Here is a 27,143-nt window from a genome sequence, read left to right as displayed (position 1 = left end):
GAGCTCGAAGAGGATGGTGGGACCGATACTTGAAGAGTTAAAATCACCGAGAGTCGACCCGGGGGAGCAAACAAAACGTGTTTTGTGCGACGGCGGTTTTGCGTTGCCGCGTAAGGACCGCGGCGTCGACATATGTCTACGGTGCGGCGCCGGCTACCGTGTAACGGCACGGCGCCACTACCGTTGAGAGGGCGCGGCGCCTTATACGGTGCACCGCACTGACCCACTGCGTACTGCTCCTACTCCACAAAATATTCGTAAAATTTGTCAATACCACATATTTTCAGCGTTTGATATTTCCTCTTAAAATAACCTCCATCATGGTTCATTATATGTAGAAAGGTATGGATTCACCCAACATTGTCTTTGATTCTGTTTTTTCTTTATTCGTCGTATTAGCAAAAGGAGAAGAATAATACGTTTTTCGCGATCAATGTTAATACAGAAACTGTATTGGAAACGATGGTTACTGCCATGTGCCGGTGCGGTGCGGCACCGTGCCGCAGCACGACGCCGCGCCGTTATACGGTAGCCGACGCCGCACCGTAGACATGTGTCCACGCCCACCACTAACCTTGGTCGGACAGGCCATGTAAACTAAACTAAAAGATTTAAAAGAAAATAATCAAAAAGCGAAACGATACGTACGATTGGGATTCTAAGAAACAGAAACGAAATTAACCTACACAGCCATTTTCCACAAGGATGCATTTTAATGCTTATCAATATTTACTCCGAGGCTGTAATAACAGACTCGAAAGACTCAAGGAAGGTGTGAAAATCAATGGTCAAAGTCTTGACCTGACTTGTCAAAGGTCCTGAATGTAGTGAACGAAAACAGTAAAAGAACAGAATAGTAAAAGAAATGCTTCGCGCTAAGTACAAGTTTCCATTACTGTTGACCCCCACCCTCTACTGGTGGAGAATAACTCTAAGAAGATCGAATTTAATTAGTAATTACCTGGTTCAGAGATTATCCATTGCCTTACAGCGTGGCAATGCTGCAAAGGCAAAGGCAAACGTGACTAAGCGACAATGCGTGAACTTTACAGTAGACTAATTTAAAGTTGAAATACCTGAAAACAAAATTTATTTTAACGAATCTAGCTGTAGTAGAATCTAGCTAGTAGCTGTAGGATTGAAATGATTTTAATAGACCTAGAAATATATTTTTTTTGCGCATCGAATATGGTTATTGCCTATCATTTATGTACAAAGCAGTTATTGTCGCTTAGTCACGTTTGCCTTTCAAGCGTCGACATGTACTTTTAGGTTAAGAATATTATGTTCTTTTTTTTTATAATAAACAAAGTTTTATGTAGATTAGTTAAATCTTCATAAATATCTTAAGAACAGTAAAACAAATGTTTACAAATTCAATGAACAACATAAATTATTAATCTAAAAAATTACCGTCAATTTTAGGAATTGCAAGAGAAAAGACAAGATTATAGCATCGCAGAAACTCATGAATACCTCATAAAAAGAAAAGAAAAAAAATGAGTTTCCGCTTTCAAAGTGTCTCGCTTAGATTTTAATATTTATAAAATCCTGTTGAGGGCCGAAGTTGAGGAAACTGTGTACCCAGTATTTTTTGTTTGGACCCCGAAAGTTGTCGTTTTCATAACTCTTTCTTTGGTGGAGGGACTTTTATAAGTTTCTCGCTGACATAGCGCCTACAGCGTCTTGCTTTATGATGACAATAAATATAAGGGCCACGTTTTTCTAACCCTTACAACTTCTCCGTATATATTCGGGAATTTGTTTATTGTGTTAATGCCCCGACGAAGTTTATCCGGGTGATGTTAAGTTTTGAACCTTCTAGAAGAAACAAAATATGTTATAAAATCTTAGTAAATGACTTAGATATATAGAAAACTCATTAAAAAAACTGTTCAACAAATGTTTAATTACAACAAATTTAAATGCATCAATTGGATATATGAGAGATTTCAAAAATTTTGTACCAACAAAAATTTTTGGACCAGGTATTTTTGAGTCCCTTTCTTGATATGTTACAAGTCTTATTTATATCTTCTGGGGAATGTTAAAGGTCCACAAAAGTAGGCATCACTCTCTCCCGCCTACCACCAATAGCAATAAACTAATCACTTGTTCAATATTTAAAGACATTTGCTATATTGATTGTCTGCCTATCTTAGCTTAAATAAAATAAAAAAGTATAATAACATTATATATCTGAATTATTTTACATGAAAAAAGATAAAATGGGAGAATAGAATAAATTTATACAGTCTGGATTCAATAGAAGAGCTGAAATTGTTGTTTCTGAAAATAAAATGATGTGTAGTAAAAACAGACAAATTCAATAGTTACCGTTTAGAAATCTATTTGAATAGACATCAAAAGTTTTATTTACGTAACCTGGAACACGAGATTCAATTTGATCAGCTTAATTAAATTAATTCTATTGTTGTTTGATCAAACTTTAAGCTAACGTTTACGCTCTGTTTGAAAATTCACTAACAGTTTAGCACATTAATTAATATTATATAGATTTAAATTTAGAAACTGAGGCATGGAATAGATTAGGACAATTTTGAATTTGTGAATTACGTAAGTGTATAAATAAATAATCGTGGGAAATTGAAAAAGAGGAAGACCTAGAAGCAGATGGGCTGACGACATCGAAGGGACGGCTGGTAAACTGTGGATGGAAAAGGCCACAGATAGAGACTATTGGGCATCTTTGGAGAAGGCCTTTACCCTCAAACAGAGAAGTTCACGCTAATCTTAACTAAAAACAAATCTACTCAAAGACAAAGTTAGTTAAATAAATATTAATAAAATAATAATAAACAAAAACAAAAAAAAAGTTATGTAATAGTATGTAATAGTTTTTTTTATGGGTGAAATAGAAGCCTTTTTATTTTATTTTATTAAATATTTATTTATTATAATCAAAGCAGTCTCCATCTACGAACCTCGGACTTGAATATACTTAATAGGTAGTAATACGTATGTTCATGACAATAAGCAGAATATTACTTGAATCTTCGTGTGAACTCGTTATCTGCGGCTGAGCCAGCGAGTGTGACAAAGTGACATCTATAAAAGCGGTTGAACCGACAAAATGCTTGACTGTTGAACCCGGAGCTACGAAACGGAAAAGCATAATTTCGACAAGTCTTCAGGGATTTTATTATGAAGAGTTTATCTAGGACTGACGACTGACCTATAACATTATTTAAGGCATTCACATTATTTAAGGCGTACAGTCTTTTACACCTGCAGCCTATGGGTTAAGTATACGCAACTGGCTTGCAGTGCCTTGCGCGTCCAATATAACAATGGGTTCAGGGCACTGATGGGGGTGCCGCGTTTCTGTAGCGCGTCGGGGATGCTTACAGACGCCGGTGTTGACGGTTTTTCCGCAATACTTAGGAAACGGACAGTATCCCTGATGCGGCGGGTGCGTGGCGGCTCCAACGGTTACCTGCAATTCATTGCGAACAGAATGGAGATAGATTGTCCATTCTTCTTAACATGGAATCGTCTATATGTGACGGCATAAATATATTAGGTATTATGTATTTCTAAATTGTATTTTTATATATGGGCTAAAATATAGTCTGAAATAAATGATTTATATTATTATTATTCTTATAACAGTCGAACCCAATACAACCCGTTACAGTGTAAGAATTCGTTTAATTCATAATAAATAAATAAATAATAAATTAAGTAATAAAAATGGAACCACACATTTCCATTAGAATGTTTAGCCATATTCATATAATTTCCGAAGGTCAGTAGTGTGAACGTTATTTACACGAAAACTACCCAACAACGTAATTTAGGTAGTGAATTTTTGTGGCGGGATATTTGATGCCGAAACTTCACCCTACATGGCCGTGGGGCATTGTGTGGAAGAAAGACGAACCCGCTAAACAAGCTAACCGCCACTTTCCACTCTATCGTTGGATCCTTATGAGAGAAAATACGAAAAGGGCTAAGGAAGCCCGAAAATGCAAATGCCTTTTTAAAAAAAGGTACTCACATCTTTTACAAAAACATTTAGCATTTTTGAGAAGGCAATCAATTTAACAAACGTTGTCTGCTGCTGTAGTGTTAGGAGTGCTTTTTTGAAACATATTTAAATTAACATAATTAATAAAAACATGCTATTTCTCAACAATTGAGATTAACTTGATATCCTAAAGTATGTAATAGCATCCACACTATAGAACCGATAGTAGCTTAGACCGATATCATTAATATCCATCTAAGCAAATAAAAATTCAAATTCAGTACAGCGAGATGAAACATCCGTTCAAACGAAGACGGTTAAAAAAAAACCGGAATATACACACTCCTTGCCAATAGTTCCGTTACAGTGAACCGCAGTTGCCTTTAACAATCTAAGTCGCTAGCTTAACAGTTAACGCGTATATTTATTTTGGAGCTTTTGGAGATAAAATTAATATAAATATTTTACTAACAATCACGCCACGTTAACTGTTCCCGTGATAAGTTCGTAAAGAACTTGTGTTACAGGTACCAGATATCGGAAATAAATGTAAGATTTTTATTATACACATACATATATTTAATATACATCCATAACACTGGAAAAGACATTTATATTTATCATACAAATATCTTCCCTTGGCGGGATTCGAACCCGCGACCCCCTAGTGTAGTGACCATGTCACTTACCACTACACCAGACGGACGTTAAAATCTATGATATATATATATATATCATATATCTAACATGACGACTGAACTAATATTTTATTTTACATAACCTATTTATTGTTGTTATCGTCACAATAGATTCGCTATTCGACGTTAAATCGATCACAGGACTCCATAAACATGATAACGTGAATACCATCACACACTTTGAGATCGTAGTCTCAATTGAACTGTATAACGACTGAAACCTGAACGCATATAACTTTGCTACAGAAAAGGGCATGATGACGCTATATACCCGCATTATCATACCTCCTAATACAAGTAAGCACGAATAATATGAACAAATGTATCTTTGCGCAACGAGATATAAATAAAACTCCAATTATAGTAGTAACATTTTGAAGAGTGTCAGGTTTTATTCCGGTTTTCTCGACTCCGAGTCCGGGCATTGTTCGTGAGTTTGGGCACTTCGAAACAAACTTCCCCGCTCAAGTGTTTGTGCTTCTGGGCTCTTTGCTAAATTGTTATTCATAGCTTTGTATAAACGCCGTTCGCTCGGAAAGAGTACTTCACTCATACACTTACATTCTTATCTCTCGGTTAATATCGTCCCTTTCTAAGAGAATTATTTTTTCTTCGAGGACCGTTTCTTTGTAAGTAGTTTTGAGACGGAAAGTTTTGCGGGCGGCTTCGACTTTGAGTACTCTCGTTGGGCGAAATGAAAATATTATTGTATATGAAAAAGTTTTTTTTATATTTTAATAAAATTGTTATTGCAATAATGCTTTAGATGTATCATGTAGTAGTGATAAATTAATTTTTATAATAATTTATTTATCTTTTGTTGTAAGAAGAAGTAAATTAAAAATAAAGCAAAACAAATTTAAATTAAACAGAGCCGTATACAAAGTTTAGCGATGAGGACTAGTGACTTAATAACTAAAACTGTAAACTCAGTATCTTTTACTGTTAAATTTTGGAGTGCAAATTATCAACTCAGTCGACTAGCCAGGAATTTACTCGTAAAGCGTTAACATCAAATAAACAAACGCAGGTAAGCTTATATTACAATTAAATTCATATTTTATTTACAATTCGCTCTGCTGTTGAGTAATTAAGGTGCCCGACTTTATGACTCGTAAAAACACACTCGTCTGAAGCAAAGTAATAAACAAATGCCGGCAATGCTACATCATACGCAACACGTGATAATCGACTAGGAAATTGTGATCAATGACGTTGCGTGTTCACTGCCCATCTAAGAAAATAAATTATTTTTTAATATAAGAATCTGTAGAAAATTCAAACTTAAGAAAAATAAGGACAGCGATAGTTTTCTTAGTTCCACGATTACAAGATTGATAACGGACATGCGCAGTTCACCTTTAGCATCGTATCTGAATGAACGAAATTAGCACGGCAAGCAAAAAGTTACTTTATGATAGTAAAAGTAAAAGTTCTATTCCAATGTTGCGTTTATTATTGTATGCACCAACGCATCCGTGCAGCAATGTGAAGATGCGTCATGATGAGCCACTCGCACTAACAGAGCTTTTTGCACACATCCACGAAGAATACACGAAATACCGTCGTCTCAGGCCGACTTATTCTCCATGTGTGTACACTTCTCTATGTATAAATTTTCGTTAAAGCAAGATAGGGCAAAAGAGGAAAAGCGTTCGTAGTAAAAGCGAGCAAAACGCCGGCCGGGTGTTCGGTGACAGTTGTCAGTATATTGTGGAGCACGGCGGGGGATGGTACTCTCGGAAGACGTCAGTTTTGGCGCTAAATTCTCCGACTTCCCGCGCTCGTATCGTCCACGTGCGCTCAAACTGTAATTTTCAATTTAACTGTTATGTATCATGAAACGCTATGTTTGGGTGACACTGAATTAAGTTTACGTAGTTGCCATTTTAATGTTTTTCTAGACTTATGATTGTGCTGTGTCTCTATCAATATTATCTTCGATCGCGTGTGGAAGTAAGTAAAGTTATCACTGTATTATTATGATTCTAATAAATTTAGGTATCAAAACGGGATATGAGCTTAAAACAATAATGTATGTAACTGGATTCTGCAAAGGTTAAGAACTTTGACACTGCACGAAAAAGATTTTTTGATTCATTTTTTTTAATATGATTTACTCATTTGATAATAGAATTCAATGAAACTATTCATCTCCTCCTATATACATACACAAACATTTATATGTACAATCAAATAATCCGGAAATTGTATATAAACTTATACTCGTTGTCTTTCGATTTTTGTGAGTTGTCAACTTAAACAATTTTTATTATATCTCATTTTTATTATTCCGAACATTTTAAAGTATTCAGTATGAACTGGAAAAAAATTACAGTTACATAATTTAGCTTTTTTTTTCTCAACCTGGCTTTATTCTTTCCACCTTTTAAATGTTACTTTGACGTAATTAAAACTCTTTTGTTTCTTTGGACTTCACAATAACTGCGTCAACAAGACCGGAAACATTTAATTCATCAAGGGCTTTTTCTTTCAACACAAATGTGATTAATTTTCTCTTACGTTCAAAATTCGACTTTTAAATTTTCTCTTGTGTTATGGATACAAAAAAAAAACATCCAAGACGTGAAGAAAAGTAAATTAGATGTTATTAGTGAAACTATCTTTAATTACAGAAGAAAATTTAATTATTGATTAATATTTTTCTAAGAATTTTTTTAACACAGTTTCAAAAAAATTAAATGGTACTTGATTTATTACAATGAAATTTTACCCAATACATATACCTAATAATAAATTTAAACTTAAAATTCGCTGTTTTAAAAAAAATGTTTGTCATTATGTTTCGATGAAGGCATAATGTTCTTCAAAACTACTATAAGTTAAATTAAAAAAAATCAAGACAAATCTGAAGTTTTAGTTTTTTGTTAACTGAAAATAAGGTATGTAAGTTCGCTCGTGTTGATAACGTTACATAAAGTTTAGTCTGATATGAGAATCGAATTAAGTCCGGCTCTTTTAGAACGTGATCATAATTGTTAATATAATTTAATCTGCTAATCAGGTCACGATCTATCCGTCTTTTGTTTTGAACGTTTCAACTTCAGCTCCTCGGTTTGAAATTCAATTTGCTCTTAGCATACAAAACGATCTCGAGACTCTAAAATTTTGAGCTCAGCGTTTTGTAACTATACTGAGACCTTAGAACTTATATCTCAAGGTGGGTGGCGCATTTACGTTGTAGATGTCTATGGGCTCCAGTAACCGCTTAACACCAGGTGAGCTGTGAGTTCGTCCACCCATCTAAGCAATTAAAAAAAAATTCGATCAAAGAATACGTTTTCTTTTTTACGGACCGTGATAAAGTCAAAAGGAAGTGGTCTTAGTTTCAGAGGTAAGTGCTTGTATTTTTTTTATATTAACTTGCGTACGTAGACAAGTGAGCGCTACGAAATCATCGCCTTGGCTTAAAAAGTCATGTATATATTTTATATTATTATATATATAATTGTATGAACAACAATGTACCTATTATTGCTAACATGCTGCTAAGTGTGACGTTTCGTGACCATGATTCCATAATACACAAATAAAGTAAAAAAAAGCACCACCATACATAGTATTTTATATATTTTGCGTATTCAAGAGAAGCGTGGATGATTTTGTTGAGACACGTGTACATATGTAACTTTTCTTGGTAACAGGACGATTTTGTGCCCACTTTGAAAGATTTCTATCTACATAATATGTCTGATACAACGCGTTAGTATAATATATTATATTTCAAATGGGATTACAACCACATATCTCAAACAAGATGGTGCACTTATGCTGTCAATAAAGTCTCATAATCACTCAACAGTAGATGGCTCCTGAGCACATTGGTACATCTAGACTAATAACAATAATAAATACTAATAAATAATAATATAAACGCTTAAATAGTGCATCAAACTGTCATTTAATTTTTAATTTATTTTTGTACTGTTGATACCACCAATAAGGATGTTAGAGGGAAATTAAAAAATTATGGCATTGTCATCTAAGTGTAACTCGTCTTGATCGTTACGACGTTTTGCAGTTAATGAAAACAATACATACCAAGTTTTTTTTATTGCTTAGATGGGTGGACGAGCTCACAGCCCACCTAGTGTTAAGTGGTTACTGAAGCCCATAGACATCTACGACGTAAATGTGCCACCCACCTTGAGATATAAGTTCTAAGGTCTCAAGTATAGTTACAACGGCTGCCCCACCCTTTAAACCGAAACGCATTACTCCTTCACGGCAGAAATAGGCAGGGTGGTGGTACCTAGCGGACTCACAAGAGGTTCTACCACCAGTAATTACACAAATTATAATTTTGCGAGTTTGATTTTTATTACACGATGTTATTCATTCACCGTGGAAGTCAGTCGTTAACATTTGTTAACTACTTATTCCATTACAAAAATTGGTACCCGCCAGCGGGATTCGAACACCAGTGCATCGCAAGATACAAATGCACCGAACGTTTATATATATTTATATCCTTTAGGCCACGACGAAATTAAATAAAAGCGTGTGATCAAGGCTTTTTTTTTATAGTATATCAATTTCTGTGGGCGCCTAGAATGTGTCATCATCATCATCATCAGCCCACAGTCGTCCACTGCTGGACATAGGCCTCTCCCAATCCACACAATTGAGCCCAGTCTTCGGCGCTCCTCACCCACTTCTTCAGGGGCCAGGGGGCGTCCCACACTACGTCTAGAATGTGTAGGCCGAGCGAACTCAGGGTGATTTGTAGTTACCGGAGCTTACAGACATTATAACATTAATGACGTCTTGAGACACCAGTTTGAAGTATCAATATATTATGTAGGTTATCGTACACTCAATTTGATATTTAAATTATAGCAAAAATAACGCAGGTGGACTCGGCCCTGTAGCATTTATTTATTTATCTGTTATTTATATATTAATCATTGATTAAGTATTTATTTACTATTTGCGCATTCACTGCAAACATATAATATATGCAAATAGTGCCGCAATTCCAAAGGGTATCCCCGCAACCTTCCACGAGTATTGAGATACTTGGGATCGACGCTTCGAGCTATGTCCAGTTTCGGAGTCATTTAGACTCACTATCAGGCTGGCCGTATGCTCGTCTGCTTACAAGGGCAATAAAAACAAAAAAAGATTTGTTAAGTATCCCATATAGCTTAAATTGTATAAAATACTTTTGAAGTCGCCGCAGCTTAAAGGATTAAGACACCCGGTGCATTCGTACCGATGTGTTGTGACTATGACTATAATCGAATTCCGCAGACAGGTACCAATTATTTTAAAAAAATACGTACATATGTTCAGAAATAGCTTTCAATATTAATAAATAAGATCGTGTGATAATAATCAAATCCGCACAAATGATATGTTGCGTAATTACTGACGGCAGGACATCTTATGTGATTGCCCGGGTAGGTACTACCACCCTGCCTATTTGTACCGTAAAGCAGTTATGCGTTTCGGTTTGATGGATGGGACTGCCGTTGTACTACAAACTTTGTTAATGTCAACTAAGCCGTAAAAACTTTACAAAGGAATTAGTGGTAGGTTTGAAGTCCAAAGGTGTTTTTTTTTTTTTATTGCTTAGATGTGTGGGCGAGCTCACAGCCCACCTAATGTTAAGTGGTTACTGGAGCCCATAGACATCTACAACGTAAATGCGCCACACCCCTTGAGATATAGTTCTAAGGTCTCAGTATAGTCACAACGGCTGTCCCACCCTTCAAACCGAAACGCATTACTGCTTCACGGCAGAAATAGAATAGAATTATGCTGCTACAAAGGGATTATTAGAATATAGTGGATCGAAGTGGTCAATTGAGAGTCGCCAGGGTCATTTGGTGGTAGCTGTCCGTAGCCCGGGGATTCTTCGCACCCCCTGCCTTACCGTTACCATGACTGCTACCGTAGCCAGGGATACGTAGTGTAGGACGCCCTCCTGCTAGATGGAGCGACGACCTGCGCAAGGCAGCTGGCAGTAACTGGATGCGTAGAACCGAAGATCGGGTTCAGTGGCGAGCTTTGGGGGAGGCCTATGTCCAGCAGTGGACTGCCGCAGGCTGATGATGATGATGATGATGAAGTGGTCAAAATCATGTACCCATATCGATTGAATTAAAAACCGGTAAAATGTTATAACGCAAGATTATCTAATCGTAAATCTAAACGTCTAAGTTAACCATTGAATACATCATAGTAAATCGATGCTTTAAGCGTATAACAACTTATTTTAAATGTAATATATTAATTTTGTTCATAAAAGAGAATTTGATTTCAAACCACGCCTATAATGTCAAGTTAAGCGGTTTCAATGAAAAATGGGACGATTTTATTCCCTTTCATCGTCTCTCGAACCAATCTTTACTGCATTAGATGTGCCTTTGTGATTTGGAATTTATGTATGAACACGTATTACTTATGATTTTTTTCAATGGTATTTTATGTTTGTGAGATTTCACTTTTCATTCGCAGCGATAGCTGGGCTCTCCGAACATCAACTTGTAATTAGCCACATCACAATTAAACACCTCACAATGAAAACGATCAATTATATATTTTAATTTCATTGAAATACGGTCTTTTTCATTTTGATTGGCGTAAATGGGTAGTTTCACGGCGTGCCTGTTCATATAAACGTGAATTTCCTAACACCTTGAAAAATATTAGAGAAAAGTTTCGACCCTACAGTGACTTTTCTGTCGATTTAACTGAAACACATATTGGGTTCTTTCTGGTTTAAAGCCATTATAAATCTAAGTCTTAACACAATTCGACAAAAATTGAAATACTAATAACGAAATTTGGATTTTTAAAAATCAAATACTCTTCCTAATTTTTCTAACGTGATAATATTAATTTCATGGTCAGATATAGTTTCTCGGAGATACGAAAGCTTTTAACAGCGGTTGTAGGGCGTCTTGTGAGTTTGAACGAGTAGATACAACCAGCATGCCTATTTCTGCCGTGAAGCAGTAATGCGTTTCGGTTTGAACGGCAACCGTGGTACTCTAAAAACTGAGACCTTATAATTCATATCCATTATATACCATATACCACTTAACACTAAGTGGGCCGTGGGCTTGTCCACTCATCTTAGCAATAATAAGAATATACTTATATATAACAAGAATGAAAATAAATTTAAAAAATTTACAGATAAAATGAAATGGATTTGTTATTGGAAATGAGTCAGCTATTTTGTTAGCCGTTGAGTAACATCATTGATTTTAAATTAGGTCCGACTCTGTGACTTCGCGTTAAATTCCCTCTGTGACTGGTATCGGCTGGCTGTGCATTAATTTGCCTGTTACTCTTTGTTAACGATCAAACACTCCCGGGATCCCGTCGGATTCGCGTTCCACTGACATTCATATTATCGACGCTGCCCATTTCGAGGGTCTTTTGGGAAATAAAATAAATTATCTACTAAAGAAAAATACTGATGTCTTTCAATATTTTTTTTACCATTTTGTAATGAAAGTTCTACAAAATGCGTTTGTGTGACACAGATTTACTAATCTCTGTGATGACGAAATTAAGTTTTGTCTATTTCATTTGAAATTATGAAACGTTAATTGCAAGGATACATTTCGTATTTATTTATTATTAACCAGTATATTTTCTTATTACTGTATAAGAATACTGTGTTTCAAGGTGGGTGGCGCATTTACGTTGGAGATGTCTATGGGCTTCAGTAACCACTTAACACCAGGTGGGCTGTGAGCTCTTCCAACCATCTAAGCAATAAAAAAAAGCAATTATTTATTCGTTTACTAGCTGACCCGGCAGACTTCGTAGTGCCTCAATCGATAAATAAAAGACCTAAACTTTTGTATAAAATAAACTTAAAACAAACAAAAGGAATCGGTCTGAGGGGGACACATCAAAGGAAAAACAAAATTGTTATTTTTATTTAATTCCGAGCATTTTCATATTTATCTACCTTTTAAACCTCCTCTGGACTTCCACAAATAATTCAAGACCAAATTAGCCAAATCGGTTCAGCCGTTCTCGAGTTTTAGCGAGACTAACGAACAGCAATTCATTTTTATTTATAGAGATTACTAACCAATTCCAACGTAAAATTGATCTATTCAATATTAAGCTCACACCACTTAGATGTGATATGAAAGAGTAAAATAGATGAGTGCTTTCTCAATTTCCTTGTCTTGTCTTAAGGTATTAATACTAATAATAATTTACCTTAATCTGATAAAGATTTATATCCAGAATCTTTCAGCTTAATTATAAGTCTATATATAAAAATTATTCTTTCTACGTTTTCATTCTTTCGGCGCGTCACTCACCGTACCAAACTTTAGTATTTATTACGATCAGTAAATGATTTTAAGTCATATTATCGTAAGCGCACTAGAGAAATGCCGCGCAGGCTATTTAACCACACCATTATAATAATTATATTATAGGTATATCATCGAGACAACAAACTCATATGTTTCAAGGCGGCATTCACACAGTAACCACTTAACATCAAATAGGCCATGAGCTCCTTCAAGAAACAAATTTGTATCTGCGTAATCTTTTAGACTCCTAGATCCATATTTAGACTTAATTCTCATTTATTTTTAATCGAAATAAATAATAAAATAAGTATGAACTTTACTTTAAATGTTTCAATGACTACAATTTTCTTTTCATATTTAATTGGACTTAAATCAACATAGAAGTATGTAGGTCAGTTCCTATTTTTATAAATAAATTTTAGACACATTTAAACTTATTTCAAACAAGTGTATTATGAAGTATATTTCAACTACTTTGAGATTAAAATAGGAAGGGAAACATAAATACGACAACAACCGTAGAGCCCCACGTAGCTGTCGAGACCGCAGCGTAGCACGTAGACAGCTACGACAAGAGATTAGATTTAATTCATTTATTATGAAGCTATGCTTCCTATGGGTATTATTCTAAGAAACGAAGATATAATCCACGACTACGAATTGCAGTCATTGTTGGTAGCTTATTTTAAGGTAATGTTTTGTTTTTAAATGAGCTTAAAGAATATTGAGTTCCACCAAACGTGTTGTTGTACTCATATGGCAGCACGTTGTTTTTTTTTTCAGGCAGTGCGTCTCGATCTTCTTGCTAGGTTCCACGTATAGGGAGCGCGCGGGGTGTGCAGATCGTGAAGACCCACGCCTGCAGATGTTGTGGACAGACTGCAGGTCCAACGATGTTGTTAGGTCCCGACCCACAGAACGATTCCTCTTACACTCTCTCACCTGATGTGTGATCTCCAGCCGGGGTCAGAACCCACCAAGGGAGGGGAGTTCTCGTAACAACGAGACTTGTGCCGCTCTACCTTAGGACACCAGACTGTCGAGGCGATCGTCGATAACCAACGATGGCGGTTTTCATGGTACAGCGGTCCGTCAGACCGTCCGAGCGGTGCCGCTGGTGTTCCGGTACACCCTACTAAGTTGAACCAGTCCGTCTGGTTGAAATGCGATGTACCGCAGACCGGGTTGCTCTTCCACAGTACGTCTATGTCGTTCCATCCATGTGGTTCTAGCTAACTAGAGTGACGGTAGTATGCGGCGCAGCTTTGAAGGCCTGAGGGCGCCCTGTAATAATCACTGAGAAGAGAATACCTCCTCACAGAGACCTGAGCTAGACAAACATCCTCTTCCGACCCCCGGGCAGTGGTATGGCGCTGAGAGGGAAAGAGTACGCTATGACACTAAAAAAACATCTTTCTTTGCACTTTTTGATAAAATCTCTAAGCTACGTAATAAATCGTGTTTGCTAATTTGGAACCTGATCAAAAAATAAGAAAGTAAATAATATTTATTATACAGCATTAGTAATTAAGATCAAGCATTGTTTTCGTGGAGGCACAAATAACAAACAATGCAAACGGGCTTGTGGCCTAATAATTACAGTAACCGATGTACATATTCGTATCGATTGATGGGGCTATATTAAGGTTCACGTATTAGAGGCAAGTAGACTTCTACTAAAACCTTGAGATAAAAACGTGGAAACTGTAACATAAATGATCGCTTAGAGCACCTTTTTATGGTTTTATTTTTTTATTGCCCTTGTAGGCAGACGAGCATACGGCCCGCCCACCTGATGGTGAGTGGTTACCGTCACCCATGGACTTCAGCAATGCCAGGGGCAGAGCCAAGCCGCTGCCTACCGAGCCTATGGTTATGAAGAAATCTCCCAAACTTCAACCTATGCATAAAATGTGCTTAGCGTGTAGGAATTAAATCGACTAAAGCCCCCTGTCGCTCAACAAATCAAGTTACGACCTCGATGAGCCAGAACTCACCAGATAGGTTTGATATAGGCGAGAGAGAACTCTTAAGAGATGGTTATCCATATACCTCCGCCTCGATCGTACTGAACTCTGAGCTTTTTGGAAACCCATATTGCCCTGCCATCGGACCCAACGCAGACACCGACTACGCACCAGACAGTGTGAACCGCCAAATTCATTCCAGCTACTTTTTTCAGCAACACAATGGGGGGTACACGTTAGACCGGGTGTCCCTGCCTACCTAGGAGCACGAGTCTGCCCGTCCTCTTAGGCGACGAGCACCGTATCATTCCAAGGCATTGTCTCTTTGACGTTTTTAAGTAACTGTTAATCTCCTGTATATTCTTTCTGGAAAACGTATGTTTGTAGAAAAATAATATATGATCAATGATATTAATTTATTATTTTTCCTTTATTTGTACTGTTGAAAACCTTGCTTTTGTGTCTAAATTTGAATACTGGAACAACCGTTATGCAAAATCAACTAAGACTTATGACGCTGTGGCTTCCACTAGTGGTTTCAAAAAATTAGTACTACTAACTAGTAACTACTTTTAGTTTTACAAATAAAAAATCGCTCATTAATCGAAAACAGACTTTTATTGCTTAATTGGGTGGACAAGCTCACAGCCAGCCTGGTGCTAAGTGGTTACTGGAGCCCATAGACATTTACAACGCAAATGCGCCACCCACCTTGAGATATAAGTTCTAAGGTCTCAGTGTAGTTACTTTAGACTTTATTAAGATCTCATAAACTTTATTTTACTCACATAGATTCGGTTAGTAAGTTGCAATAACATTCCCCGTGTCAACACCGCATTCATATTTCGTCATTGCCTCGAGCAAAAGCCAAAATAATATTTTAATAATATCTTTAAGCATTATGGCACGACTGTCAGGATTAATGAAGATTAAGATAATCTGAAAATTGAGATGAAAAACTTAAGCTAGATTGTACGTAAAAACGTAGTATTTTTCTAAAGAGATTTTCGATTTTTCTTCCTCAGAGAATTGTATGTATATTAAGATCAGAATGTAATTTAAGTCTTGAGAGCTCCTCCTAATTACCTTAGATTGGTGGATAAGCTGATGGTCCTCTTGGTGTACGGTTACCAGAACGCTTCAATCGTCGTCCGTCACTCAAGTCTCACCGTCACTTATAAGATATTAAATTAATTTAAATGTATTTATATCATTTAAATGTTCCCCGATCGTACAAATCAAAGTGCAAGACTCCACCACAACAGAAATAGGCAGAGGGGTGAAATAGAAAATAATACAAAATTTGAGTCCAAGATTGATAGATAGCTTGAGCTGTGTATGTTGTTGTTATTGTTTTTATTGTCCTAGGGTACCCCGCTGGTACATAGGGCCCTCACAAGTTATCTACACTTGACCCTGACCTGCGCTTGCTCCTTGACATCATTACAGGTCACGTCGGCAGTCCTCATCTCGCTCGAGATGTGTTTACTAGGCTAAAATTATCAACTCATTGCGTGATTACTACTGCTACTAGCTAGTAGTAGCTAGCTAGTAATACTAGCTAAGAATTTATGAATGTTCGCAACAATGTCCCTTACTGCTGAGCCTGAGGTCATGGGCTCGATTCTCCCTTGGGGCCAACATTTCTGTAGCGAAGAACCGCTTGCTTTGTTTGCTCTTTGTCTGGGAGCCTAGTTTCAACGGTGTCACATAAGAATGTATATTTGGGTCTCGTATTTTAGGGACTCTTAGCTTGGAGCCGATGACTTTTTGTAATTTGTTCCCATTATTTATTTAAATTTAGTTTTAAGCATTGTGCCGTTGGTAGTGTAGCTGTACCTACAATGGTAGCATTCTAACAAAATCGGGGTTCGTAATTTAATGAAATATGGAAACATGAGGTACTGATTAATTCGTATTATAACTGAGGCATTTAAAAAAAAAAAATTAAACATAATGATAAATTACGTTTTTTTTATAAATCCAAACAAATAATACGTTCGTAAGTTAGAATCTCCAAACTCAGCCTGTTTACAAGTTGGATGATAAAATTTTATTTGCGCGTTATCCAACTCGTGACGGCGGAGTGGTTTTTAAACAGCAATAACTAAAATTGTTGTTTTTGTTCTCTCACTTTGTTTCCTTAACAGATATCTACTGCTATTTCGTTACTACCAATTTAACTACCGTGTGTTGGTTACTTAATATTACACGCACTAAAAATAAATAATGTTCATCTCTGGCCATAAATACTGTTACAATTAAAAATAAACAAAATATTACATTTGAATTTGGAATCTGTCATTTTTATATGATTGCTCATTGAGTTTTCTCATTTTGGCGCCAATACATTATACAATATTTTGCGATATTAAAATGGAGTGGGGTGATAAAGAGAACCGAATCACTGTGATTGCATTACACAAAGTAGGTATAGAGCCAAATGCAATTTTTAAAACTCTCCATACGCTTGGTATTAGTAGTAGCGTTGTAGTAATTATTGTTTTTGTTCTCTCACTTTGTTTCCTTAACAGACATCTACTGCTATTTCGTTACTTCCAATTTAACTACCGTGTGTTGGTTACTTAATATTACAAGCACCAAAAATATAATGTGTACGTGTGTATTTACACAAAACTAACACTGGTATATTGTATACAAGATAATAAGTATATACTTTGTATACGTTATAAAATAGTTGATCCGAATCGAATTTTGTTTGTGTTTGGTCTAGTTCAATATTTTACATTTATTATTTACTGGTGGTAGGACCTCTTGTGAGTCCGCACGGGTAGGTACCACCACCCCGCCTATTTCTGCCGTGAAGCAGTAATGCGTTTCGGTTTGAAGGGTGGGGTAGTCGCTGTAACTATACTGAGACCTTAGAACTTATATCTCAAGGGGGTGGTGCATGTACGTTGTAGATGTCTATGGGCTCCGGTAAGCACTTAACACCAGGTGGGCAGCTCGTCCACCACAATAAAAAAAAAACATAATACTGCGGTTTTTATTTTCAAATAATTTATCTGATTGTGATGAAAGGTGGTACAGTTGTTATTGGAGCTTTAGGGAAGGTAGCTGTCATATGGCCGTCAAGGTATGAAAACGCGAATAGGTTCAAGACATCGATTCTCCCCCGATGCGTCAAGTGTTTAGGAGATCACGCCACGGCCCTCTGCACTCGCGATCAAAAAACCGCGACGGAACCGCCTAGCTGCGTCCTGTGTCGTACACAGGGTCACCCCGCAAATTACCGCGGATGCCCCCGAGCCCCGAAAATAAATCGCCGCGTCGCCCGCCAAAACCGCCTCCGAGCTTCCGGCCCAGACATCAAAGCCTCGGCACCCTCTGTGTCGCAGGCTAAGCCAGCGTTCGTTCCGGCGCCGGTGCCCAGTGTCTCGGCTTGGGCGAAACCGCTGCCGTACACGAACACGGTTACAACTCCCTCCTCCGCGATTCGTCCCGCCCCCGCAACTCGTCCCTCTCCCGCGACTTGCCCTCCGACCGCGTTTGACAATCTCGCTTTAGCGATCGACTTCTTTCAGTCGATCAACTTTGAGCGCGTTAACGCTTTGGGCGACGCCATTCGCGCTGCTTCCACTGCACAACACTTTATCGCCGTTGTGCAAGAATACGCCGACGTATACGCGTCATTAAATACGTACGTCCTCCCCTCACTCCGCCGGTAATCAATGGCGTATATAAGTAGAATAAAGCCCCTATCCGTAACGATAGGATTTTTTAACGCTTACGGTCTCGCAAATCAACGTGATCAGGTTTCTGACTTTTTGCGTGACCATCAAATTGATATCTTTTTAGTGCAGGAGACCCTACTTAAGCCCGCGCGCCGTGACCCTAAAATCGCGAACTATAACATGGTCAGGAACGACAGGCTCTCTGCTCGTGGTGGTGGTACCGTCATTTACTATAGAAGAGCCCTGCATTGCGTCCCGCTCGATCCTCCCGCGCTCGCTAATATCGAAGCATCAGTGTGCCGAATCTCACTGACGGGACACGCGCCGATCGTTATCGCGTCCGTTTATCTTCCACCGGATAAGATCGTTCTAAGCAGTGATATCGAGGCGCTGCTCGGCATGGGGAGCTCTGTCATTCTGGCGGGCGACCTAAATTGTAAACACATCAGGTGGAACTCACACACCACAACCCCGAATGGCAGGCGGCTTGACGCGTTAGTCGATGATCTCGCCTTCGATATCGTCGCTCCGCTAACACCGACTCACTACCCGCTAAATATCGCGCATCGCCCGGATATACTCGACATAGCGTTATTAAAAAACGTAACTCTGAGCTTACACTCGATCGAAGTAGTTTCAGAGTTAGATTCAGACCACCGTCCCGTCGTTATGAAGCTCGGTCGCGCTCCCGACTCCGTTCCCGTCACGAGGACTGTGGTGGATTGGCACACGCTGGGCATCAGCCTGGCTGAATCTGATCCACCATCGCTCCCGTTTAACCCAGACTCTACCCCGTCTCCTCAGGATACCGCTGAAGCCATAGACATCTTAACGTCACACATCACCTCAACATTAGATAGATCATCGAAACAAGTTGTAGCGGAGGATTTCCTTCACCGCTTCAAATTGTCCGATGATATTAGGGAACTCCTTAGAGCTAAGAACGCCTCGATACGCGCCTACGACAGGTATCCTACCGCGGAAAATCGTATTCGAATGCGTGCCCTACAACGCGACGTAAAGTCTCGCATCGCCGAAGTCCGAGATGCCAGATGGTCTGATTTCTTAGAAGGACTCGCGCCCTCCCAAAGGTCTTACTACAGCTTAGCTCGTACTCTCAAATCGGATACGGTAGTAACTATGCCCCCCCTCGTAGGCCCCTCAGGCCGACTCGCGGCGTTTGATGATGACGAAAAAGCAGAGTTGCTGGCCGATACATTGCAAACCCAGTGCACGCCCAGCACTCAATCCGTGGACCCTGTTCATGTAGAATTAGTAGACAGTGAGGTAGAACGCAGAGTCTCCTTGCCACCCTCGGATGCGTTACCACCCGTCACCCCGATGGAAGTTAAAGACTTGATCAAAGACCTACGTCCTCGCAAGGCTCCCGGTTCCGACGGTATATCCAACCGCGTTATTAAACTTCTACCCGTCCAACTCATCGTGATGTTGGCATCTATTTTCAATACCGCTATGGCGAACTGTATCTTTCCCGCGGTGTGGAAAGAAGCGGACGTTATCGGCATACATAAACCCGGTAAACCAAAAAATCATCCGACGAGCTACCGCCCGATTAGCCTCCTCATGTCTCTAGGCAAACTGTATGAGCGTCTGCTCTACAAACGCCTCAGAGACTTCGTCTCATCCAAGGGCATTCTCATCGATGAACAATTCGGATTCCGTACAAATCACTCATGCGTTCAACAGGTGCACCGCCTCACGGAGCACATTCTTGTGGGGCTTAATCGACCAAAACCGTTATACACGGGAGCTCTCTTCTTCGACGTCGCAAAAGCGTTCGACAAAGTCTGGCACAACGGTTTGATTTTCAAACTATTCAACATGGGTGTGCCGGATAGTCTCGTGCTCATCATACGGGACTTCTTGTCGAACCGCTCTTTTCGATATCGAGTCGAGGGAACCCGCTCCTCCCCACGACCTCTCACAGCTGGAGTCCCGCAAGGCTCTGTCCTTTCACCCCTCCTATTTAGCTTATTTGTTAACGATATTCCCCGGTCGCCGCCGACCCATTTAGCTTTATTCGCCGACGACACGACTGTTTACTATTCCAGTAGAAACAAGTCCCTAATCGCGAAGAAGCTTCAGAGCGCAGCCCTAGCCCTAGGACAGTGGTTCCGAAAATGGCGCATAGACATCAACCCAGCGAAAAGTACTGCGGTGCTATTTCAGAGGGGAAGCTCCACACGGATTTCCTCCCGTATTAGGAGGAGGAATCTCACACCCCCGATTACTCTCTTTAGTCAATCCATACCCTGGGCCAGGAAGGTCAAGTACCTGGGCGTTACCCTGGATGCATCGATGACATTCCGCCCGCATATAAAATCAGTCCGTGACCGTGCCGCGTTTATTCTCGGTAGACTCTACCCCATGATCTGTAAGCGGAGTAAAATGTCCCTTCGGAACAAGGTGACACTTTACAAAACTTGCATAAGGCCCGTCATGACTTACGCGAGTGTGGTGTTCGCTCACGCGGCCCGCACACACATAGACACCCTTCAATCTCTACAATCCCGCTTTTGCAGGTTAGCCGTCGGAGCTCCGTGGTTCGTGAGGAACGTTGACCTACACGACGACCTGGGCCTCGAATCTATACAGAAATACATGAAGTCAGCGTCGGAACGGTACTTCGATAAGGCTATGCGTCATGATAATCGCCTTATCGTAGCCGCCGCTGACTACTCCCCGAATCCTGATCATGCAGGAGCCAGTCACCGTCGACGCCCTAGACACGTCCTTACGGATCCATTAGATCCAATAACCTTTACACTAGACGCCTTCAGCTCTAGGAGCAGGCTTAGGGACCTCGGTAACCGTACTCGTCGAACTCGACAAAGAGTTCGCCGTGCAACCTAACCCATGAATCAGCTCGCTGAGTTTCTCGCCGGATCTTCTCAGCGGGTCGCGATTCCGATCCGGTAGTAGATTCATTCGCGAAGCAGCTACTCTTGAGTTGTTAGGTCTCCTTCGGAGGCGCTCGGGCAGCTGTTAGCAAATCCCACCCCTCCTGGCTGAGCCTTTGCTCGCCCACCTGTCCTGGTGAAACTGGAAAGGCCTCCGGGCCACCAGTAATCCTTCAATCATAAAAAAAATAAAATAAAAAAAAAAAAAAAAAAAAACATCGATTCTATTCATGTCATTAGCGTTAGTTAGTTAGTCGAGTGTGAACAGGATACATTAGTTATCTGATAAAATATGGTTATGGAAGATCCAATCTACTTGATAAAATTACTCATTTAACAATAAAATTCACCTCTTTCGATAATGCTTAGTGACCTGACAGCTTTATCACGAGGTCCGAATTCCATTCAAGGTTGAGGTATTGGTTTAATTACTGGCAGGCGATGCTCGACTTCTGCGAGTCCACCATCTCGCAGAAGGAGGCGGCGGAACGGGAGAGGGAGAGCTCTTCTTCCCTCTCGGGAAAAAAGTAGCCGTGCCGCCGCCGCCGAGCGGGGGGTCGGAGGAGGGCGTTTGTCCAGCTCCGGCCCCTATGAGGAGGTAGTCTCCTCCCGGTAATGGTCACGGGGTGACCTAAGGGGGTTGAGGCTGCGCCGCACGCTACCGTCACTCTAGCGCGCTGGCACCAGGAGGACGGGACGACGCGTCGGCGGCTGCGGACTACGATGCGGTCCGCATTTTCGTCGTCGCTGTCGTCGCCGAAGATACTGTGGAAGAGCAACCCGGTGGGCGGTGTATCGCGTTCCGACCCGGCAGGCTGGTTCTGGCCCAGCGGGGTATCCCGGAACACCAGCGGCATCGCCCGGGCGGCCTAGTAGGGCTGCCGTACCGCGGAGACCGACGTCGTTGCTCGTCTACTATTGCTTCGACGACCCGTCAGTCGGGCGTCCTCGGGGTGGCGCCGCGTGTCTGGTTGTAGTGTTGACCGCGGGAACCCCCCTACTCTGTCCGGGTTTTGACCCCAGACGGAGATCTCGGGTGTAAGAGTGCAGGGGAGTCGTTTAGTGGGTGGGCCCTAAAATTCCTTGGGCCCGCGGTCTGCTCTCCATGACGCAGATCGTTGAGTCCCACATACTCTACGCGCCCCATAGGCGCGGGGACCTCGTAGGAGGTCTGGCCCACGGCCCGAAAAAAAAAAATTGGTTCAATTAGCCATAATCTTTGTTAAAGCTAAGTATTCCGAATTTGGCTGTAATTTTCCACAGTTTGTTTTTTGTAGCCACATTATCTATATTTGGGAGATCGTGGATAGGTTTTAATTTAAATTTATTTGCCTTAAAAGTAAATCGTGAAGTTCGTGAAATCGTGAAAAAACGAATAAAATCTATTAAAAATTTGTTCGCAAATAAAATCATTTAAACTAGCACAATTATGGCCGGCCGTCCCAAAATTAATTAAAATTAATTAATTGAAGTAATTGCATAATCATGAATGAACGCAATAGTGCGTGTCTCATTTGTTACCTACGGACGTATTTTTAAAACATTTTATTAACGTTCGCGGCTTAGTTGTGGCCCTGGCATTGGTGTTGTCTATAACTCGACGGCAAACCATAGGCTAATCTACCTTCGATGGCAACAGAAACGAGCATCATTAAAATTATTCTTCAGTTATATTGTAAATAATATTAAAAATACTACAGTTTATTAGAAAATGTGGCATTCACTTCAATTTATACAAATTTAAGCCACGTGGGATAGTGTTATGATAATAATAATCTATTGCGGCTGTACTCTTAACCTACAACAGGGTTTCAGCCGGTTCATTTTCAGCTCAGAAGCTTTTGACAAAGTTTTCGTAGAATGTTTCTATTGGGAATTGATAAGAAAAAATGAAGGGAATTCTTTAATTTTCTAGATAAAATCATGCATGGGTTGATAAGAAAATACACGCCCCCCCCCCCCCTGCCAACTAATTTGAACTTCAAAGACTCCGTTGGCCGAGAGAAGCAGCGGTTAGTTTATTTGCCAAATCATCTTTCCGCCGTCTTGCGTGGAGTGATAAAAATAAGCATAGTCTGTGCAGCGCCATGTTACTCCTATTGGGTAGTTTGAACTGCATCAAGGTACATCGGACGCTTTTTTTATGCCATTGTATGCAGACGAGCATACGGCTCACCCGATGGTGGATAGTAACCGTCGCCCATGGACGTGAGGAAAGCCAAGGGAAGAGCCAAGTCGTTGTCAACCATTATTAAGCAGTTTACGCTGAAAATGAACTGTTTATTATTTGCTGGTATTAAAGCGAAACATAACTCTCATGGGACGGTACTCGTACCAAAATCTTGCCAATTTCTGCCATTAATCAACACGCGTTCAAGTTTTTTTTTTTTTTTTTTTTTTTTTCAGTCTTTACATAATACTGTTTTTCGATCTCGGCACAAATCGGAGATATATATACTCTAATGTCTATGAATTTCAATAACGACGCAATACCAGATTTGCTGTGACCTAGTGTCTCTCACTAAAGAAATAAATTTGAAAGTTTTAGTGCAGATCACAAAACTGCTGTTAGATAAATCCAGAGGTTAAGTGACATCTCTGAAATTAACGATCAAGGTCACAGGCCACTTGCTGTTGTGTACCTGCTCGTCCAAAATATTACCTACTACAGGCCCCAAAGAAGGATGCCTAACATAAGGTTAACTTCGTTTCCAAAGAATACCCTATCCAACTAATACAATTGTACCTGAGTCATAGCAGTTTAGGAGTTTTTTCTGCAAATTGTTGCTGTGCAAATTTCTTGCACATGGGCGCACTGGAAAGGAAAATTAAAAGCAAAACAATGTTTTTGCTTTATATTGACAACGAAATAAGTTGTTTGAACAAACTTTAAAGAAAAACGGAAGCAAAGATTCTAACGATAGTTTCCCAAAGAAAAGTCTCGCAATCAGCTGTTAGATAAAGTTGGACTTGGCGAAGCACAATCTCGAAACGTAGAGGAATTTTTAAAGTGTATCCACCTGTTTCAGTTGCTGGAAATAGTTTTAAAACTATAGTTGGATCTATTAAGAAAACGAGTGCTTATGCACTGTTGGCAGCGTCTCAAATGGATAACTTCAGTAAATTCGTTTAGGCATTCATAACTGTTAGCACTAGGTTGGTGGAGTAAGTTGCGAGCTCACACCGGTTGAAGCACCATATAGGTGTATGAGTTCCAGCTCATACCAAATCAGTTACCGGGGTCGGTATATATCAACGTAAATTCCGTCGATCATGTCGAGTTCTGAGGTCAAAATCTCAACTGAATTGCATAGCAGTTGTCCCAGCTTTTAGACAGGAGAGAATTACAGTAGTACTTTTAGACTATTTATATTGTAAAGCAAGAATGCATTCGGATCGACGAGTAGAACAACTATCGTTCGCATGAAATTGATTCTTCCACTTCAGATGGCAATACGTATTTTTAATTGCTGCTTATGAACAAAAATTGTACGGTTGACGCGTTTGTAACTAGTTGCCATCGCTTGCAGATACTGGTAATTCCTAAGTCTCTGGCGATTACTTAAAATATCAGCTGATACTGTTACCGCGAGCTCGATCGTCTTTTATGCCAAATTCACAGGGAGGGGGGAGTCATATCTGGGTTGTCACCAATGTGGACACCCGCACGATGACGTTTCAAATGTGACCGCGTTGGGAGTGCCCGCGCCGAGATCTCGTGGCGATACTGACGCCAAACCTGTCAGTTAGGTAGCGCAAGGCTGCTTCTATGCGCCGCCCACAATGTGTCTCCCGAGACAACGCCCTTCCTTTTTTCCCGGTGATGAAATTCCTACCTATCATCAGGATGGGTACCAATGAAAGTGGACTTTTGGCGTGCACTATATGGTACCGTAGATTTCGTCTAATCAGTGTAGTGGAGCTTGATGGGGTATTCGATTTTGGGGTAGTTGATTTTGTGGGTCCAAATTTCCATGGCTCGCGCTGCGCGCCCTGCGCGCTTTTCTCAAGGTGTAGTCTCCTAGGAATGGATCGGAATAATATAAGGACTTCCTCTTCTCCCTTTTCTTCTTTCGAGGTGTCGGAGTCTGACACAACCTGGTCTGCTACCCTTTAAATTAGGTATACGTAAGCGAATTTCACAGCGTTGAAAAAAAAAGGTGTAGCATGAGGCACTTCTATCAAAGTTACTGGCTTACGAAATCACCGAAGGACTCAAGTGGTTTGTAGCTTTTTGTATGGACGACGCATCACAATTGTCGTCGACGGCTGCTACTCCGTTTCCAGGACCATGAACCCTGGCGTTCCACTAGGTTCAGTGCTCTCCGTCTATAGTTAAGATGCATTGTTGTGCAGATAATGCATGGGGATGCGCGATATGCAGGAAAAGCGATCAAAGCTTGTTTCTAAAGAGAAGAACTCTCTGGAGCAAGTCAGAGGCTGAATTTCAAATAAGTTGAGATAAGATTATTTCAATCGAATCATCATTAAATTATGAATTATTGAAGATAGTTATATTGATCGTCAAAGATGATAATAATCTTAAATTAACTATGGCAGTAGTCGTATTCGTGTATAACAGGGTATAATAATATCGACACGAAATTAGCTACCATTCGAACTGAAATCAGACCACTATTGAAATCATTTGACCGGTTCCAATTTAATTCACATACAGCAGCTATTAACTTTAATCCCAGTGTGAATTCGACTGAAGTCACAGTGGTTGAGGTCGACACTGCTAACTTCGAAGTTTGTAACTTCATTTCCCTATGTACCTACTGCAGTTCGGACGTCCAGTCCCTGTTCGTGTGTATATGTGAATTTCGTTGAATTCCAATTTAGCCCTATTTATGCAACACCTTAGTTTCTCGAACCAGATTGGAAGCTCCGACTCTCGAAATTGTTATTTGGTCGACCACTGGACTACATTCAATCAGGCTTAATTTAGGACTCTCAATTGAGTTGCTGCCTGTACGATTTCTTAATGAATTTGCTGGGGATAAGATACAATATGATTTGTGAATTAACTAAATGAGACCTGTAAAATTGCTCTTATTTTTGAAGTGAAACCTCTTTAGAATCGTTGTGATTTTAAACTCGATGAAACGAAATGAAACGAAACGAAAAAATAAGTGTACCGTGATTGGCTTGCCGAAGCGGCTCCGAGCGGCGCCGACAAATCACGAAGCGCTCCACACGGTCTCGCGTCCCCGACTAGTTCAGCGTGTTTTTGACGTCCGTGCATACTGTCGTGGCTCTCGGAGCGCCCAGAGATACTTTTATTTCTATTTATTGTTTGTTATCAACAGATGTCGCTGCACGTAAATTCAACAATTCCTGAATCGCGGTGACGAGATGTTACACAATTAATAGATGTTCTCGTATTTCTCTTGCTAAATCACACATACCTGACGTAGGGGATACCGTGATCATGCAGGCGGTTCCCCCAGGGTGAGGCTGCTCCATTGCGCTGCGGAGTGGTTCTTATATGGTGGTACGATTATTCTTATTTCTTATAATTTTCACTTCTACCGCGTGTGACTTGCACTCACG

General features: G+C 40.0%; 1 protein-coding gene across 1 annotated transcript in view; it reads left to right on the top strand.

Annotated features, from left to right (window-relative positions):
- Window positions 1–6,392: 6,392 nt before the first annotated feature.
- LOC101746954 (lachesin) overlaps window positions 6,393–27,143 on the top strand; it is a 126,211-nt gene continuing 105,460 nt past the window's right edge. Inside the window, exon 1 of the mRNA XM_038011548.2 lies at window positions 6,393–6,645. The gene's annotated coding sequence lies outside the window, so the exon portion shown is untranslated. The remainder of the gene's footprint in view (window positions 6,646–27,143) is intronic.

Source organism: Bombyx mori, chromosome 6 (genome assembly GCF_030269925.1).
Source record: "Bombyx mori chromosome 6, ASM3026992v2".
Taxonomy (NCBI): domain Eukaryota; kingdom Metazoa; phylum Arthropoda; class Insecta; order Lepidoptera; family Bombycidae; genus Bombyx; species Bombyx mori.
This window is presented reverse-complemented; position numbering and strand designations above follow the sequence as displayed.